This window comes from Capricornis sumatraensis, chromosome 6, assembly GCF_032405125.1.
Source record: "Capricornis sumatraensis isolate serow.1 chromosome 6, serow.2, whole genome shotgun sequence".
Lineage (NCBI taxonomy): Eukaryota > Metazoa > Chordata > Mammalia > Artiodactyla > Bovidae > Capricornis > Capricornis sumatraensis.
This window is the reverse complement of record NC_091074.1, coordinates 2,343,440-2,363,230: the sequence shown is the minus strand read 5'-3', so window position 1 is coordinate 2,363,230 and position 19,791 is coordinate 2,343,440.

The window sequence follows — 19,791 nt, the reverse complement described above, 5'->3', positions numbered from 1 at the left end:
CAGGGCTGTCCCACGTGCCACCGTGGTGTGAGTCGATCCTCGGCGTGAAAGATGAGCCAGTGCAGGGCAAAGAGGTTCCTCTGGAATGGACTGAGACATCTGGGGGACTCTTGGAATGGTGGTACGACCATGGAGTTCCTCTCGGCTTTCCTGTGGAGAGTGCCTCCTCTTGAGATGCGATGGGATCGCCGGGAATTCTTTCCCGTTGAAAGCAGGGAAAGGATCCCTCATCTCGAGCTCCGAGGGGGAAACGGGGCTCCTCTGGATGTGGGCGGGACCATCGTGCTTCGTCCCGAGTGGAGGCGGGTAAGGCGGTGAACTTCTTGAGTTGCAGCAAGGGTGTGAAAGACCCTTTCGAAGTTCCAGAGGTTAGGTGTCATTAGTCTCCAGACGCCTCATCGGAAATAGGCCTCATCTCGCCTGGAAGGGAGAACTTCCTGGATTTTCTCGAGTTGCGGCAGGTGTTCCCGAGTTACGACGGGGACCTCAGGGACCCGCCCTGGTGGCCTCAGGAGAGGCCAGTCCCCATGCGAGTTGCTAGGGGGCCTCTCGGGATTCCTCTCCCGTCGATACCGGGGCCAAAAACCTTGTGTGGAGTCAGGGCCGGAACCGAGGATTCCTCTCAGGGGCTGACATGGATCTTTGGGTACTTCTGGAGTCTCCCCAGGGGATTCAGGCCTCGTCTCGAGTGGGGGCATGCACGTGCGCTTTCCTTCCAGGCTGTAGCAGTAATGTCACGCTTCCCGTCGCGTGGATCAAAGGATCTGTGGTTTTCCCTCGAGGCTTTCCCTCGAGGCTTTCCCACAGGGCTGTCCCACGTGCCACCGTGGTGTGAGTCGATCTTCGGCGTGAAAGATGAGCCAGTGCAGGGCAAAGAGGTTCCTCTGGAATGGACTGAGACATCTGGGCGACTCTTGGAATGGTGGTACGACCATGGAGTTCCTCTCGGCTTTCCTGTGGAGAGTGCCTCCTCTTGAGATGCGACGGGATCGCCGGGAATTCCTTCCCGTTGAAAGCAGGGAAAGGATCCCTCATCTCGAGCTCCGAGGGGGAAACGGGGCTCCTCTGGATGTGGGCGGGACCATCGTGCTTCCTCTCGATTGGAGACGGGTATGGCGGTCAACTTCTTGAGTTGCAGCAAGGGTGTGAAAGACCCTTTCGAAGTTCCAGAGGTTAGGTGTCATTAGTCTCCAGACGCCTCATCGGAAATAGGCCTCATCTCGCCTGGAAGGGAGAACTTCCTGGATTTTCTCGAGTTGCGTCAGGTGTTCTCGAGTTACGAAGGGGACCTCAGGGACCCGCACTGGTGGCCTCAGGAGAGGCCAATCCCCATGCGAGTTCCTAGGGGGCCGCTCGGGATTCCTCTCCCGTCGATACCGGGGCCAAAAGAATTTTTTGGAGTCAGGGCCGGAACCGAGGATTCCTCTCAGGGGCTGACATGGATCTTTGGGTACTTCTGGAGTCTCCCCAGGGGAGTCAGTCCTCGTCTCGAGTGGGGGCATGCACGTGCGCTTTCCTTCCAGGCTGTAGCAGCAATGTCACGCTTCCCGTCGCGTGGATCAAAGGATCTGTGGTTTTCCCTCGAGGCTTTCCCTCGAGGCTTACCCACAGGGCTGTCCCACGTGCCACCGTGGTGTGAGTTGATCCTCGGCGTGAAAGATGAGCCAGTGCAGGGCAAAGAGGTTCCTCTGAAATGGACTGAGACATCTGGGGGACTCTTGGAATGGTGGTACGACCATGGAGTTCCTCTCGGCTTTCCTGTGGAGAGTGCCTCCTCTTGAGATGCGACGGGATCGCCGGGAATACTTTCCCGTTGAAAGCAGGGAAAGGATCCCTCATCTCGAGCTCCGAGGGGGAAACGGGGCTCCTCTGGATGTGGGCGGGACCATCGTGCTTCCTCTCGAGTGGAGACGGGTATGGCGGTGAACTTCTTGAGTTGCAGCAAGGGTGTGAAAGACCCTTTCGAAGTTCCAGAGGTTAGGTGTCATTAGTCTCCAGACGCCTCATCGGAAATAGGCCTCATCTCGCCTGGAAGGGAGAACTTCCTGGATTTTCTCGAGTTGCGGCAGGTTATCCCGAGTTACGACGGGGACCTCAGGGACCCGCCCTGGTGGCCTCAGGAGAGGCCAGTCCCCATGCGAGTTGCTAGGGGGCCTCTCGAGATTCCTCTCCCGTTGATACCAGGGCCAAAAACCTTGTGTGGAGTCAGGGCCGGAACCGAGGATTCCTCTCAGGGGCTGACATGGATCTTTGGGTACTTCTGCAGTCTCCCCAAGGGAGTCAGGCCTCGTCTCGAGTGGGAGCATGCACGTGCGCTTTCCTTCCAGGCTGTAGCAGCAATGTCACGCTTCCCGTCGCGTAGATCAAAGGATCTGTGGTTTTCCCTCGAGGCTTTCCCTCGAGGCTTTCCCACAGGGCTGTCCCACGTGCCACCGTGGTGTGAGTCGATCCTCGGCGTGAAAGATGAGCCAGTGCAGGGCAAAGAGGTTCCTCTGGAATGGACTGAGACATCTGGGGGACTCTTGGAATGGTGGTACGACCATGGAGTTCCTCTCGCCTTTCCTGTTGAGAGTGCCTCCTCTTGAGATGCGACGGGAACGCCGGGAATTCTTTCCCGTTGAAAGCAGGGAAAGGATCCCTCATCTCGAGCTACGAGGGGGAAACGGGACTCCTCTGGATGTGGGCGGGACCATCGTGCTTCGTCCCGAGTGGAGGCGGGTAAGGCGGTGAACTTCTTGAGTTGCAGCAAGGGTGTGAAAGACCCTTTCGAAGTTCCAGAAGTTAGGTGTCATTTATCTCCAGACGCCTCATCGGAAATAGGCCTCATCTCGCCTGGAAGGGAGAACTTCCTGGATTTTCTCGAGTTGCGGCAGGTGTTCTCGAGTTACGACGGGGACCTCAGGGACCCGCCCTGGTGGCCTCAGGAGAGGCCAGTCCCCATGCGAGTTGCTAGGGGGCCTCTTGGGATTCCTCTCCCGTCGATACCGGGGCCAAAAGAATTTTTTGGAGTCAGGGCCGGAACCGAGGATTCCTCTCAGGGGCTGACATGGATCTTTGGGTACTTCTGGAGTGTCCCCAAGGGAGTCAGGCCTCGTCTCGAGTCGGGGCATGCACGTGCGCTTTCCTTCCAGGCTGTAGCAGCAATGTCACACTTCCCGTGGCGTGGATCAAAGGATCTGTGGTTTTCCCTCGAGGCTTTCCCTCGAGGCTTTCCCACAGGGCTCTCCCACGTGCCACCGTGGTGTGAGTCGATCCTCGGCGTGAAAGATGAGCCAGTGCAGGGCAAAGAGTTTCCTCTGGAATGGACTGAGACATCTGGGGGACTCTTGGAATGGTGGTACGACCATGGAGTTCCTCTCGCCTTTCCTGTTGAGAGTGCCTCCTCTTGAGATGCGACGGGAACGCCGGGAATTCTTTCCCATTGAAAGCAGGGAAAGGATCCCTCATCTCGAGCTCCAAGGGGGAAACGGGGCTCCTCTGGATGTGGGCGGGACCATCGTGCTTCCTCTCGAGTGGAGACAGGTATGGCGGTGAACTTCTTGAGTTGCAGCAAGGGTGTGAAAGACCCTTTCGAAGTTCCAGAGGTTAGGTGTCATTAGTCTCCAGACGCCTCATCGGAAATAGGCCTCATCTCGCTTGGAAGGGAGAACTTCCTGGATTTTCTCGAGTTGCGGCAGGTGTTCCCGAGTTACGACGGGGACCTCAGGGACCCGCCCTGGTGGCCTCAGGAGAGGCCAGTCCCCATGCGAGTTGCTAGGGGGCCTCTCGGGATTCCTCTCCCGTCGATACCGGGGCCAAAAACCTTGTGTGGAGTCAGGGCCGGAACCGAGGATTCCTCTCAGGGGCTGAAATGGATCTTTGGGTACTTCTGGAGTCTCCCCAGGGGATTCAGGCCTCGTCTGGAGTGGGGGCATGCACGTGAGCTTTCCTTCCAGGCTGTAGCAGTAATGTCACGCTTCCCGTCGCGTGGATCAAAGGATCTGTGGTTTTCCCTCGAGGCTTTCCCTCGAGGCTTTCCCACAGGGCTGTCCCACGTGCCACCGTGGTGTGAGTCGATCTTCGGCGTGAAAGATGAGCCAGTGCAGGGCAAAGAGGTTCCTCTGGAATGGACTGAGACATCTGGGGGACTCTTGCAATGGTGGTACGACCATGGAGTTCCTCTCGGCTTTCCTGTGGAGAGTGCCTCCTCTTGAGATGCGACGGGATCGCCGGGAATTCTTTCCCGTTGAAAGCAGGGAAAGGATCCCTCATCTCGAGCTCCGAGGGGGAAACGGGGCTCCTCTGGATGTGGGCGGGACCATCGTGCTTCCTCTCGATTGGAGACGGGTATGGCGGTCAACTTCTTGAGTTGCAGCAAGGGTGTGAAAGACCCTTTCGAAGTTCCAGAGGTTAGGTGTCATTAGTCTCCAGACGCCTCATCGGAAATAGGCCTCATCTCGCCTGGAAGGGAGAACTTCCTGGATTTTCTCGAGTTGCGGCAGGTGTTCTCGAGTTACGACGGGGACCTCAGGGACCCGCCCTGGTGGCCTCAGGAGAGGCCAGTCCCCATGCGAGTTGCTAGGGGGCCACTCGGGATTCCTCTCCCGTCGATACCGGGGCCAAAAGAATTTTTTGGAGTCAGGGCCGGAACCGAGAATTCCTCTCAGGGGCTGACATGGATCTTTGGGTACTTCTGGAGTGTCCCCAAGGGAGTCAGGCCTCGTCTCGAGTCGGGGCATGCACGTGCGCTTTCCTTCCAGGCTGTAGCAGCAATGTCACGCTTCCCGTCGCGTGGATCAAAGGATCTGTGGTTTTCCCTCGAAGCTTTCCCTCGAGGCTTTCCCACAGGGCTCTCCCACGTGCCACCGTGGTGTGAGTCGATCCTCGGCGTGAAAGATGAGCCAGTGCAGGGCAAAGAGTTTCCTCTGGAATGGACTGAGACATCTGGGGGACTCTTGGAATGGTGGTACGACCATGGAGTTCCTCTCGCCTTTCCTGTTGAGAGTGCCTCCTCTTGAGATGCGACGGGAACGCCGGGAATTCTTTCCCGTTGAAAGCAGGGAAAGGATCCCTCATCTCGAGCTCCGAGGGGGAAACGGGGCTCCACTGGATGTGGGCGGGACCATCGTGCTTCCTCTCGAGTGGAGACAGTTATGGCGGTGAACTTCTTGAGTTGCAGCAAGGGTGTGAAAGACCCTTTCGAAGTTCCAGAGGTTAGGTGTCATTAGTCTCCAGACGCCTCATCGGAAATAGGCCTCATCTCGCCTGGAAGGGAGAACTTCCTGGATTTTCTCGAGTTGCGGCAGGTGTTCCCGAGTTACGATGGGGACCTCAGGGACCCGCCCTGGTGGCCTCAGGAGAGGCCAGTCCCCATGCGAGTTGCTAGGGGGCCTCTCGGGATTCCTCTCCCGTCGATACCGGGGCCAAAAACCTTGTGTGGAGTCAGGGCCGGAACCGAGGATTCCTCTCAGGGGCTGAAATGGATCTTTGGGTACTTCTGGAGTCTCCCCAGAGGATTCAGGCCTCGTCTCGAGTGGGGGCATGCACGTGCGCTTTCCTTCCAGGCTGTAGCAGTAATGTCACGCTTCCCGTCGCGTGGATCAAAGGATCTGTGGTTTTCCCTCGAGGCTTTCCCTCGAGGCTTTCCCACAGGGCTGTCCCACGTGCCACCGTGGTGTGAGTCGATCTTCGGCGTGAAAGATGAGCCAGTGTAGGGCAAAGAGGTTCCTCTGGAATGGACTGAGACATCTGGGGGACTCTTGGAATGGTGGTACGACCATGGAGTTCCTCTCGGCTTTCCTGTGGAGAGTGCCTCCTCTTGAGATGCGACGGGATCGCCGGGAATTCCTTCCCGTTGAAAGCAGGGAAAGGATCCCTCATCTCGAGCTCCGAGGGGGAATCGGGGCTCCTCTGGATGTGGGCGGGACCATCGTGCTTCCTCTCGATTGGAGACGGGTATGGCGGTCAACTTCTTGAGTTGCAGCAAGGGTGTGAAAGACCCTTTCGAAGTTCCAGAGGTTAGGTGTCATTAGTCTCCAGACGCCTCATCGGAAATAGGCCTCATCTCGCCTGGAAGGGAGAACTTCCTGGATTTTCTCGAGTTGCGGCAGGTGTTCTCGAGTTACGACGGGGACCTCAGGGACCCGCCCTGGTGGCCTCAGGAGAGGCCAGTCCCCATGCGAGTTGCTAGGGGGCCTCTCGGGATTCCTCTCCCGTTGATACCAGGGCCAAAAACCTTGTGTGGAGTCAGGGCCGGAAGCAAGGATTCCTCTCAGGGGCTGACATGGATCTTTGGGTACTTTTGCAGTCTCCCCAAGGGAGTCAGGCCTCGTCTCGAGTGGGGGCATGCACGTGCGCTTTCCTTCCAGGCTGTAGCAGCAATGTCACGCTTCCCGTCGCGTGGATCAAAGGATCTGTGGTTTTCCCTCGAGGCTTTCCCTCGAGGCTTTCCCACAGGGCTGTCCCACGTGCCACAGTGGTGTGAGTCGATCCTCGGCGTGAAAGATGAGCCAGTGCAGGGCAAAGAGGTTCCTCTGGTATGGACTGAGACATCTGGGGGACTCTTGGAATGGTGGTACGACCATGGAGTTCCTCTCGCCTTTCCTGTTGAGAGTGCCTCCTCTTGAGATGCGACGGGAACGCCGGGAATTCTTTCCCGTTGAAAGTAGGGAAAGGATCCCTCATCTCGAGCTCCGAGGGGAAACGGGGCTCCTCTGGATGTGGGCGGGACCATCGTGCTTCCTCTCGAGTGGAGACGGGTATGGCGGTGAACTTCTTGAGTTGCAGAAAGGGTGTGAAAGACCCTTTCGAAGTTCCAGAGGTTAGGTGTCATTAGTCTCCAGACGCCTCATCGGAAATAGGCCTCATCTCGCCTGGAAGGGAGAACTTCCTGGATTTTCTCGAGTTGCGGCAGGTGCTCTCGAGTTACGACGGGGACCTCAGGGACCCGCCCTGGTGGCCTCAGGAGAGGCCAGTCCCCATGCGAGTTGCTAGGGGGCCTCTCGGGATTCCTCTCCCGTCGATACCGGGGCCAAAAACCTTGTGTGGAGTCAGGGCCGGAACCGAGGATTCTTCTCAGGGGCTGACATGGATCTTTGGGTACTTCTGGAGTCTCCCCAGGGGAGTCAGGCCTCGTCTCGAGTGCGGGCATGCACGTGCGCTTTCCTTCCAGGCTGTAGCAGCAATGTCACGCTTCCCGTCGCGTGGATCAAAGGATCTGTGGTTTTCCCTCGAGGCTTTCCCTCGAGGCTTTGCCACAGGGTTGTGTCACGTGCCACCGTGGTGTGAGTCGATCCTCGGCGTGAAAGATGAGCCAGTGCAGGGCAAAGAGGTTCCTCTGAAATGGACTGAGACATCTGGGGTACTCTTGGCATGGTGGTACGACCATGGAGTTCCTCTAGCCTTTCCTGTTGAGAGTGCCTCCTCTTGAGAAGCGACGGGAACGCCGGGAATTCTTTCCCGTTGAAAGCAGGGAAAGGATCCCTCATCTCGAGCTACGAGGGGGAAACGGGGCTCCTCTGGATGAGGGCGGGACGATCGTGCTTCCTCTCGAGTGGAGACGGGAATGGAGGTGAACTTCTTGAGTTGCAGCAAGGGTTTGAAAGACCCTTTCGAAGTTCCAGAGGTTAGGTGTCATTACTCTCCAGATGCATCATCGGAAATAGGCCTCATCTCGCCTGGAAGGGAGAATTTCCTGGATTTTCTCGAGTTGCGGCAGGTGTTCTCGAGTTACGACGGGGACCTAAGGGACCCGCCCTGGTGGCCTCAGGAGAGGCCAGTCCCCATGCGAGTTGCTAGGGGGACTCTCGGGATTACTCTCCCGTCGATACCGGGGCCAAAAACCTTATGTGGAGTCAGTGCCGGAACCGAGGATTCCTCTCAGGGGCTGACATGGATCTTTGGGTACTTCTGGAGTCTCCCCAGGGGAGTCAGGCCTCGTCTCGAGTGCGGGCATGCACGTACGCTTTCCTTCCAGGCTGTAGCAGCAATGTCACGCTTCCCGTCGTGTGGAACAAAGGATCTGTGGTTTTCCCTCGAGGCCCTCCCTCGAGGCTTTCCCACACGGCAGTCCCACGTGCCACCGTGGTGTGAGTCGATCCTCGGCGTGAAAGATGAGCCAGTACAGGGCAAAAAGGTTCCTCTGGAATGGACTGAGACATCTGGTTGACTCTTGGAATGGTGGTTCGACCATGGAGTTCCTCTCGCCTTTCCAATTGAGAGTGCCTCCTCTTGAGATGCGACGGGAACGCTGGGAATACTTTCCCGTTGAAAGCAGGGAAAGGATCCCTCATCTCGAGCTACGAGGGGGAAACGGGGCTCCTCTGGATGTGGGCGGGACCATCGTGCTTCCTCTCGAGTGGAGACCGGTATGGCGGTGAACTTCTTGAGTTGCAGCAAGGGTGTGAAAGACCCATTCGAAGTTCCAGAGGTTAGGTGTCATTAGTCTCCAGACGCCTCATCGGAAATAGGCCTCATCTCGCCTGGAAGGGAGAACTTCCTGGATTTTCTCGAGTTGCGGCAGGTGTTCTCGAGTTACGACGGGGACCTCAGGGACCCGCCCTGGTGGCCTCAGGAGACACCAGTCCCCAAGCGAGTTGCTAGGGGTCCTCTCGGGATTCCTCTCCCATCGATATTGGGGCCAAAAACCTTGTGTGGATTCAGGGCCGGAACCGAGGATTCCTCTCAGGGGCTGTTATGGATCTTTGGGTACTTCTGGAGTCTCCCCAGGGGAGTCAGGCCTCTTCTCGTGTGGGGTCATGCACGTGCGCTTTCCTTCCACACTGTAGAAGCAATGTCACGCTTCCCGTGGCGTGGATCAAAGGATCTGTGGTTCTCCTTCGAGGCTTTCCCACAGGGCTGTCCCTAGTGCCACCGTGGTGTGAGTCGATCCTCGGCGTATAAGATGAGCCAATGCAGGGCAAACAGGTTCCTCTGGAATGGACTGAGACATCTGGGGGACTCTTGGAATGGTGGTACGACAATGGAGTTCCTCTCGCCTTTCCTGTTGAGAGTGCCTCCTCTTGAGATGCGATGGGAACGCCGGGAATTCTTTCCCGTTGAAAGCAGGGAAAGGATCCCATATCTCGAGCTACGAGGGGGAAACGGGGCTCCTCTGGATGTGGGCGGGACCATCGTGCTTCCTCTCGAGTGGAGACGGGTATGGCGGTGAACTTCTTGAGTTGCAGCAAGGGTGTGAAAGACCCTTTCGAAGTTCCAGAGGTTAGGTGTCATTAGTCTCCAGACCCCTCATCGGAAATAGGCTTCATCTCTCCTGGAAGGGAGAACTTCGTGGATTTTCTCGAGTTGGGGCAGGTGTTCTCGAGTTACGACGGGGACATCAGGGACCCGCCCTGGTGGCCTCAGGAAAGGCCAGTCCCCATGCGAGTTGCTATCGGGCCTCTCGGGATTCCTCTCCTGTCGATACCGGGGCCAAAATCTTTGTGTGGATTCAGGGCCGGAACCGAGGATTCCTCTCAGGGGCTGACATGGATCTTTGGGTACTTCTGGAGTCTCCCCAGGGGAGTCAGGCCTCGTCTCGAGTGGGGGCATGCACGTGCGCTTTCCTTCCAGGCTGTAGCAGCAATGTCACGCTTCCCGTGGCGTGGATCAAAGGATCTGTGGTTTTCCCTCGAGGCTTTCCCTCGAGGCTTTCCCACATGGCTGTCCCACGTGCCACCGTGGTGTGAGTCGATCCTAGGCGTGAAAGATGAGCCAGTGCAGGGCAAAGAGGATCCTATGGAATGGACTGAGACATGTGGGGGACTCTTGGCATGGTGGTACGACCATGGAGTTCCTCTCGCCTTTCCTGTTGAGAGTGCCTCCTCTTGAGATGCGATGGGAACGCCGGGAATTCTTTCCTGTTGAATGCAGGGAAAGGATCCCTCATCTCGAGCTACGAGGGGGAAACGGGGCTCCTCTGGATGTGGGCGGGACCATCGTGCTTCCTCTCGAGTGGAGACGGGTATGGCGGTGAACTTCTTGAGTTGCAGCAAGGGTGTGAAAGACCCTTTCGAAGTTCCAGAGGTTAGGTGTCATTAGTCTCCAGACGCCTCATCGGAAATAGGCCTCATCTCGCCTGGAAGGGAGAACTTCCTGGATTTTCTCGAGTTGCGGCAGGTGTTCTCGAGTTACGACGGGGACCTCAGGGACCCGCCCTGGTGGCCTCAGGAGAGGCCAGTCCCCAAGCGAGTTGCTAGGGGTCCTCTCGGGATTCCTCTCCCGTCGATACTGGGGCCAAAACCCTTGTGTGGAGTCAGGGCCGGAACCGAGGATTCCTCTCAGGGGCTGATATGGATCTTTGGGTACTTCTGGAGTCTCCCCAGGGGAGTCAGGCCTCGTCTCGTGTGGGGTCATGCACGTGCGCTTTCCTTCCACACTGTAGAAGCAATGTCACGCTTCCCGTCGCGTGGATCAAAGGATCTGTGGTTCTCCCTCGAGGCTTTCCCACAGGGCTGTCCCTAGTGCCACCGTGGTGTGAGTCGTTCCTCGGCGTGAAAGATCAGCCAATGCAGGGCAAACAGGTTCCTCTGGAATGGAATGAGACATCTGGGGGACTCTTGGAATGGTGGTACGACAATGGAGTTCCTCTCGCCTTTCCTGTTGAGAGTGCCTCCTCTTGAGATGCGATGGGAACGCCGGGAATTCTTTCCCGTTGAAAGCAGGGAAAGAATCCCATATCTCGAGCTACGAGGGGGAAACGGGGCTCCTCTGGATGTGGGCAGGACCATCGTGCTTCCTCTCGAGTGGAGACGGATATGGCGGTGAACTTCTTGAGTTGCAGCAAGGGTGTGAAAGACCCTTTCGAAGTTCCAGAGTTTAGGTGTCATTAGTCTCCAGACCCCTCATTGGAAATAGGCTTCATTTCTCCTGGAAGGGAGAACTTCGTGGATTTTCTCGAGTTGCGGCAGGTGTTCTCGAGTTACGACGGGGACATCAGGGACCCGCCCTGGTGGCCTCAGGAAAGGCCAGTCCCCATGCGAGTTGCTATCGGGCCTCTCGGGATTCCTCTCCTGTCGATACCGGGGCCAAAATCTTTGTGTGGATTCAGGGCCGGAACCGAGGATTCCTCTCAGGGGCTGACATGGATCTTTGGGTACTTCTGGAGTCTCCCCAGGGGAGTCAGGCCTCGTCTCGAGTGGGGGCATGCACGTGCGCTTTCCTTCCAGGCTGTAGCAGCAATGTCACGCTTCCCGTCGCGTGGATCAAAGGATCTGTGGTTTTCCCTCGAGGCTTTCCCTCGAGGCTTTCCCACATGGCTGTCCCACGTGCCACCGTGGTGTGAGTCGATCCTAGGCGTGAAAGATGAGCCAGTGCAGGGCAAAGAGGATCCTATGGAATGGACTGAGACATGTGGGGGACTCTTGGAATGGTGGTACGACCATGGAGCTCCTCTCGACTTTCCTGTCGAGAGTGCCTCCTCTTGAGATGCGACGGGAACGCCGGGAATTCTTTCCCGTTGAAAGCAGGGAAAGGATCCCTCATCTCGAGCTACGAGGGGGAAACGGGGCTCCTCTGGATGTGGGCGGGACCATCGTGCTTCCTCTCGAGTGGAGACGGGTATGGCGGTGAACTTCTTGAGTTGCAGCAAGGGTGAGAAAGACCCTTTCGAAGTTCCAGAGGTAAGGTGTCATTAGTCTCCAGACGCCTCATCGGAAATAGGCCTCATCTCGCCTGGAAGGGAGAACTTCCTGGATTTTCTCGAGTTGCGGCAGGTGTTCTCGAGTTACGACGGGGACCTCAGGGACCCGCCCTGGTGGCCTCAGGAGAGGCCAGTCCCCAAGCGAGTTGCTAGGGGTCCTCTCGGGATTCCTCTCCCGTCGATACCAGGGACAAAACCCTTGAGTGGAGTAAGGGCCGGAACCGAGGATTCCTCTCAGGGGCTGACATGGATCTTTGGGTACTCCTGGAGTCTCGCCAGGGGCGTCAGGCCTCGTCTCGAGTGGGGGCATGCACGTGTGCTTGCCTTCCAGGCTGTAGCAGCAATGTCACGCTTCCCGTCGCGTGGATCAAAGGATCTGTGGTTTTCCCTCGAGGCTTTCCCTCGAGGCTATCCCACATGCCTGTCCCACGTGCCACCGTGATGTGAGTCGATCCTCGGCGTGAAAGATGAGCCAGTGCAGGGCAAAGAGGTTCCTCGGGAATGGACTGAGACATCTGGGGGACTCTTGGCATCGTGTTACGACCATGGAGTTCCTCTCCCCTTTCCTGTTGAGAGTGCCTCCACTTGAGATGCGAAGGGAACGCCGGGAATTCTTTCCCGTTGAAAGCAGGGAAAGGATCCCTCATCACGAGCTACGAGGGGGAAATGGGGCTCCTCTGGATGTGGGCGGGACCATCGTGCTTCCTCTCGAGTGGACACGGGTATGGCGGTGAACTTCTTGAGTTGCAGCAAGGGTGTGAAAGACCCTTTCGAAGTTCCAGAGGTTAGGTGTCATTAGTCTCCAGACCCCTCATCGGAAATAGGCTTCATCTCTCCTGGAAGGGAGAACTTCGTGGATTTTCTCGAGTTGCGTCAGGTGTTCTCGAGTTACGACGGTGACATCAGGGACCCGCCCTGGTGGCCTCAGGAAAGGCCAGTCCCCATGCGAGTTGCTATCGGGCCTCTCGGGATTCCTCTCCTGTCGATACCGGGGCCAAAATCTTTGTGTGGATTTAGGGCCGGAACCGAGGATTCCTCTCAGGGGCTGACATGGATCTTTGGGTACTTCTGGAGTCTCCCCAGGGGAGTCAGGCCTCGTCTCGAGTGGGGGCATGCACGTGCGCTTTCCTTCCAGGCTGTAGCAGCAATGTCACGCTTCCCATCGCGTGGATCAAAGGATCTGTGGTTTTCCCTCGAGGATTTTCCTCGAGGCTTTCCCACAGGGCTGTCCCACGTGCCACCGTGGTGTGAGTCGATCCTCGGCGTGAAAGATGAGCCAGTGCAGGGCAAAGAGGTTCCTCTGGAATGGACTGAGACATCTGGGGGACTCTTGGAATGGTGGTACGACCATGAAGTTCCTCTCAACTTTCCTGTTGAGAGTGCCTCCTCTTGAGATGCGACGGGAACGCCGGGAATACTTTCCCGTTGAAAGCAGGGAAAGGATCCCTCATCTGGAGCTACGAGGGGGAAACGGGGCTCCTCTGGATGTGGGCGGGACCATCGTGCTTCCTCTCGAGTGGAGACGGGTATGGCGGTGAACTTCTTGAGTTGCAGCAAGGGTGTGAAAGACCCTTTCGAAGTTACAGAGGTTAGGTGTCATTAGTCTCCAGACGCCTCATCGGAAATAGGCCTCATCTCGCCTGGAAGGGAGAACTTCCTGGATTTTCTCGAGTTGCTGCAGGTGTTCTTGAGTTAAGACGGGGACCTCAGGGACCCGCCCTGGTGGCCTCAGGAGAGGCCAGTCCCCATGCGATTTGCTAGGGGCCTCTCGGGATTCCTCTCCCGTCGATACTGGGGCCAAAAACCTTGTGTGGAGTCAGGGCCGGAACCCAGCATTCCTCTCAGGGGCTGACATGGATCTTTGGGTACTTCTGGAGTCTCCCGATGGGAGTCAGGCCTCGTCTCGAGTGGGGGCATGCACGTGCGCTTTCCATCCAGGCTGTATCAGCAATGTCACGCTTCCCGTCGCGTGGATCAAAGGATCTGTGGTTTTCAATCGAGGCTTTCCCTTGAGGCTTTCCCACAGGGCTGTCCCACGTGACACCGTGGTGTGAGTCGATCCTCGTCGTGAAAGATGAGCCAGTGCAGGGCAAAGAGGTTCCTCTGGAGTGGACTGAGACATCTGGGGGACTCTTGGAATGGTGGTACGACCATGGAGTTCCTCTCGCCTTTCCTGTTGAGAGTGCCTCCTCTTGAGATGTGACGGGAACGCCGGGAATTCTTTCCCGTTGAAAGCAGGGAAAGGATCCCTCATCTCGAGCTACGAGGGGGAAACGGGGCTCCTCTGGATGTGGGCGGGACCATCGTGCTTCCTCTCGAGTCGAAACGGGTATGGCGGTGAACTTCTTGTGTTGCAGCAAGGGTGTGAAAGACCCTTTCGAAGTTCCAGAGGTAAGGTGTCATTAGTGTCCAGACGCCTCATCGGAAATAGGCCTCATCTCGCCTGGAAGGGAGAACTTCCTGGATTTTCTCGAGTTGCGGCAGGTGTTCTCCAGTTACGACGGGGACCTCAGGGACCGGCCTGGTGGCCTATGGAAAGGCCAGTCCCCATGCGAGGTGCTAGGGGGCCTCTCGGGATTCCTCTCCCGTCGATACCGGGGCCAAAAACCTTGTGTGGAGTCAGGGCCGGAACCGAGGATTCCTCTCAGGGGCTGACATGGATCTTGGGGTACTTCTGGAGTCTCCCCAGGGGAGTCAGGCCTCGTCTCGAGTGGGGGCATGCACGTGCGCTTTCCTTCCAGGCTGTAGCAGCAATGTCACGCTTCCCGTCTCGTGGATCAAAGGATCTGTGATTTTCCCTCGAGGCTTTCCCACAGGGCTGTCCCACGTGCCACCGTGGTGTGAGTCAATTCTCGGCGTGAAAGATTAGCCAGTGCAGGGCAAAGAGGTTCCTCTGGATTGGACTGAGACATCTGGGGGACTCTTGGAATGATGGTACGACCATGGAGTTCCTCTCGCCTTTCCTGTTGAGAGTGCCTCCTCTTGAGATGCGACGGGAACGCCGGGAATTCTTTCCCGTTGAAAGCAGGGAAAGGATCCCTCATCTCGAGCTACGAGGGGGAAACGGGGCTCCTCTGGATGTGGGCGGGACCATCGTGCTTCCTCTGGAGTGGAGACGGGTATGGCGGTGAAATTCTTGAGTTGCAGCAAGGGTGTGAAAGACCCTTTCGAAGTTCCAGAGGTTAGGTGTCATTAGTCTCCAGACGCCTCATCGGAAATAGGCCTCATTTCGCCTGGAAAGGAGAACTTCCTGGATTTTCTCGAGTTGCGGCAGGTGTTCTCGAGTTATGACGGGGACCTCAGGGACCAGCCCTGGTGGCCTCAGGAACGGCCAGTCCCCATGCTAGTTGCTAGGGGGCCTCTCGGTATTCCTCTCCCGTCGATACCGGGGCCAGAAACCTTGTGTGCAGTCAGGGCCGGAACCGAGGATTCCTCTCAGGGGCTGACATGGATCTTTGGGTACTTCTGGAGTCTCCCCAGGGGAGTCAGGCCTCATCTCGAGTGGGGGCATGCACGTGCGCTTTCCTTCCAGTCTGTAGCAGCAATGTCATGCTTCCCGTTGCGTGGATCAAAGGATCTGTGGTTTGCCCTCGAGGCTTTCCCACAGGGCTGTCCCACGTGCCACCGTGGTGTGAGTCGATCCTCGGCGTGAAAGATGAGCCAGTGCAGGTCAAAGAGGTTCCTCTGGAATGGACTGAGAAATCTCGGGGACTCTTGGAATGGTGGTACGACCATGGAGTTCCTCTCGCCTTTCCTGTTGAGAGTGCCTCCTCTTGAGATGCGACTGAAACGCCGGGAATTCTTTCCCGTTGAAAGCAGGGAAAGGATCCCTCATCTCGAGCTACGAGGGGGAAACGGGGCTCCTCTGGATGTGGGCGGGACCTTCATGCTTCCTCTCGAGTCGACACGGGTATGGCGGTGAACTTCTTGAGTTGCAGCAAGGGTGTGAAAGACCCTTTCGAAGTTCCAGAGGTTCCGTGTCATTAGGCTCCAGACGCCTCATCGGAAATAGGCCTCATCTCGCCTGGAAGGGAGAACTTCCTGAATTTTCTCGAGTTGCGGCAGGTGTTCTCGAGTTACGACGGGGACCTCAGGGTCCCGACCTGGTGGCCTCAGGAGAGGCCAGTCCCCATGCGAGTTGCTAGGGGGCCTCTCGGGATTCCTCTCCCGTCGATACCGGGGCCAAAAACCTTGTGTGGAGTCAGGGCTGGAACCGAGGATTCCTCACAGGGGCTGACATGGATCTTTGGGTACTTCTGGAGTCTCCCCAGGGGAGTCAGGCCTCGTCTCTAGTGGGGGCATGCACGTGCGCTTTCCTTCCAGGCTGTAGCAGCAATGTCATGCTTCCCGTCGCGTGGATCAAAGGATCTGTGGTTTTCCCTGGAGGCTTTCCCTCGAGGCTTTCCCACAGGGCTGTCCCACGTGCCACCGTGGTTTGAGTCGATCCTCGTCGTGAAAGATGAGCCAGTGCAGGGCAAAGAGGTTCCTCTGGAATGGACTGAGACATCTGGGGGACTCTTGGAATGGTGGTACGACCATGGAGTTCCTCTCGCCTTTCCTGTTGAGAGTGCCTCCTCTTGAGATGCGACGGGAACGCCGGGAATTCTTTCCCGTTGAAAGCAGGGAAAGGATCCCACATCTCGAGCTCCGAGGGGGAAACGGGGCTCCTCTGGATGTGGGCGGGACCATCGTGCTTCCTCTCGAGTGGAGACGGGTATGGCGGTGAACTTCTTGAGTTGCAGCAAGGGTGTGAAAGACCCTTTCGAAGTTCCAGAGGTTAGGTGTCATTAGTCTCCAGACGCCTTATCGGAAATAGGCCTCATCTCGCCTGGAAGGGAGAACTTCCTGGATTTTCTCGAGTTGCGGCAGGTGTTCTCGAGTTAAGACGGGGACCTCAGGGACCCGCCCTGGTGGCCTCAGGAGAGGCCAGTCCCCATGCGATTTGCTATGGGGCCTCTCGGGATTCCTCTCCCGTCGATACAGGGGCCAAAAACCTTGTGTGGAGTCAGGGCCGGAACCGAGCATTCCTCTAAGGGGCTGACATGGATCTTTGGGTACTTGTGGAGTCTCCCCAGGGGAGTCAGGCCTCGTCTCGAGTGGTGGCATGCACGTGCGCTATCCTTCCAGGCTGAAGCAGCAATGTCACGCTTCCCGTCACGTGGATCAAAGGATCTGTGGTTTTCCCTCGAGGCTTTCCCTTGAGGCTTTCCCACAGGGCTCTCCCACGTGCCAACGTGGTGTGATTCGATCCTCGGCATGAAAGATGAGCCAGTTCAGGGCAAAGAGGTTCCTCTGGAATGGACTGAGACATCTGGGGGACTCTTGAAATGGTGGTACGACCATGCAGTTCCTCTCGCCTTTCCTGTTGAGAGTGCCTCCTCTTGAGATGCGATGGGAACGCCGGGAATTCTTTCCCGTTGAAAGCAGGGAAAGGATCCCTCATCTCGAGCTACGATGGGGAAACGGGGCTCCTCTGGATGTGGGCGGGACCATCATTCTTCCTCTCGAGTCGACACGGGTATGGCGGTGAACTACTTGAGTTGCAGCAAGGGTGTGAAAGACCCTTTCGAAGTTCCAGAGGTTAGGTGTCATTAGTCTCCAGACGCCTCATCGGAAATAGGCCTCATCTCGCCTGGAAGGGAGAACTTCCTGGATTTTCTCGAGTTGCGGCAGGTGTTCTCCAGTTACGACGGGGACCTCAGGGACCGGCCTGGTGGCCTCAGGAAAGGCCAGTCCCCATGCGAGGTGCTAGGGGGCCTCTCGGGATTCCTCTCCCGTCGATACCGGGGCCAAAAACCTTGTGTGGAGTCAGGGCCGGAACCGAGGATTCCTCTCAAGGGCTGACATGGATCTTTGGGTACCTCTGGAGTCTCCCCAGGGGAGTCAGGCCTCATCTCGAGTGGGGGCATGCACGTGCGCTTTCCTTCCAGGCTGTAGCAGCAATGTCACGCTTCCCGTCGCGTGGATCAAAGGATCTGTGGTTTTCCCTCGAGGCTTTCCCTCGAGGCTTTCCCACAGGGCTGTCCCACGTGCCACCGTGGTGTGAGTCGATCATCGGCGTGAAAGATGAGCCAGTGCAGGGCAAAGAGGCTCCTCTGGAATGGACTGAGACATCTGGGGGACTCTTGGAATGGTGGTACGACCATGGAGTTCCTCTCGCCTTTCCTGTTGAGAGTGCCTCCTCTTGAGATGCGACGGGAACGCCGGGAATTCTTTCCCGTTGAAAGCAGGGAATGGATCCCTCATCTCGAGCTCCAAGGGGGAAACGTGTCTCCTCTGGATGTGGGCGGGACCATCGTGCTTCCTCTCGAGTGGAGACGGGTATGGCGGTGAACTTCTTGAGTTGCAGCAAGGGTGTGAAAGACCCTTTCGAAGTTCCAGAGTTTAGGTGTCATTAGTCTCCAGACGCCTCATCGGAAATAGGCCTCATCTCGCCTGGAAGGGAGAACTTCCTGGATTTTCTCGAGTTGCGGCAGGTGTTCTCGAGTTACGACGGGGACCTCAGGGACCCGCCCTGGTGGCCTCAGGAGAGGCCAGTCCCCATGCGAGTTGCTAGGGGGCCTCTCGGGATTTCTCTCCCGTCGATACCAGGGCCAAAAACCTTGTGTGGAGTCAGGGCCGGAACCGAGGATTCCTCTCAGGGGCTGACATGGATCTTTGGGTACTTGTGGAGTCTCCCCAGGGGAGTCAGGCCTCGTCTCGAGTGGGGGCATGCACGTGCGCTTTCCTTCCAGGCTGTAGCAGCAATGTCACGCTTCCCGTGGCGTGGATCAAAGGATCTGTGGTTTTCCCTCGAGGCTTTCCCTCGAGGCTTTCCCACAGGGCTGTCCCACGTGCCACCGTGGTGTGAGTCGATCCTCGGCGTGAAAGATGAGCCAGTGCAGGGCAAAGAGGCTCCTCTGGAATGGACTGAGACATCTGGGGGACTCTTGGAATGGTGGTACGACCATGGAGTTCCTCTCGCCTTTCCTGTTGAGAGTGCCTCCTCTTGAGATGCGACGGGAACGCCGGGAATTCTTTCCCGTTGAAAGCAGGGAATGGATCCCTCATCTCGAGCTCCGAGGGGGAAACGGGTCTCCTCTGGATGGGGGCGGGACCATCGTGCTTCCTCTCGAGTGGAGACGGGTATGGCGGTGAACTTCTTGAGTTGCAGCAAGGGTGTGAAAGACCCTTTCAAAGTTCCAGAGTTTAGGTGTCATTAGTCTCCAGACGCCTCATCGGAAATAGGCCTCATCTCGCCTGGAAGGGAGAACTTCCTGGATTTTCTCGAGTTGCGGCAGGTGTTCTCGAGTTACGACGGGGACCTCAGGGACCCGCCCTGGTGGCCTCAGGAGAGGCCAGTCCCCATGCGAGTTGCTAGGGGGCCTCTCGGGATTCCTCTCCCGTCGAAACCGGGGCCAAAAACCTTGTGTGGAGTCAGGGCCAGAACCGAGGATTCTTCTCAGGGGCTGACATGGATCTTTGGGTACTTGTGGAGTCTCCCCAGGGGAGTCAGGCTTCGTCTCGAGTGGCGGCATGCACGTGCGCTTTCCTTCCAGGCTGTAGCAGCAATGTCACGCTTCCCGTCGCGTGGATCAAAGGATCTGTGGTTTTCCCTCGAGGCTTTCCCTCGAGGCTTTCCCACAGGGCTGTCCCACGTGCCACCGTGGTGTGAGTCGATCCTCGGCGTGAAAGATGAGCCAGTGCAGGGCAAAGAGGCTCCTCTGGAATGGACTGAGACATCTGGGGGACTCTTGGAATGGTGGTACGACCATGGAGTTCCTCTCGCCTTTCCTGTTGAGAGTGCCTCCTCTTGAGATGCGACGGGAACGCCGGGAATTCTTTCCCGTTGAAAGCAGGGAATGGATCCCTCATCTCGAGCTCCGAGGGGGAAACGGGTCTCCTCTGGATGTGGGCGGGACCATCGTGCTTCCTCTCGAGTGGAGACGGGTATGGCGGTGAACTTCTTGAGTTGCAGCAAGGGTGTGAAAGACACTTTCGAAGTTCCAGAGTTTAGGTGTCATTAGTCTCCAGACGCCTCATCGGAAATAGGCCTCATCTCGCCTGGAAGGGAGAACTTCCTGGATTTTCTCGAGTTACGGCAGGTGTTCTCGAGTTACGACGGGGACCTCAGGGACCCGCCCTGGTGGCCTCAGGAGAGGCCAGTCCCCATGCGAGTTGCTAGGGGGCCTCTC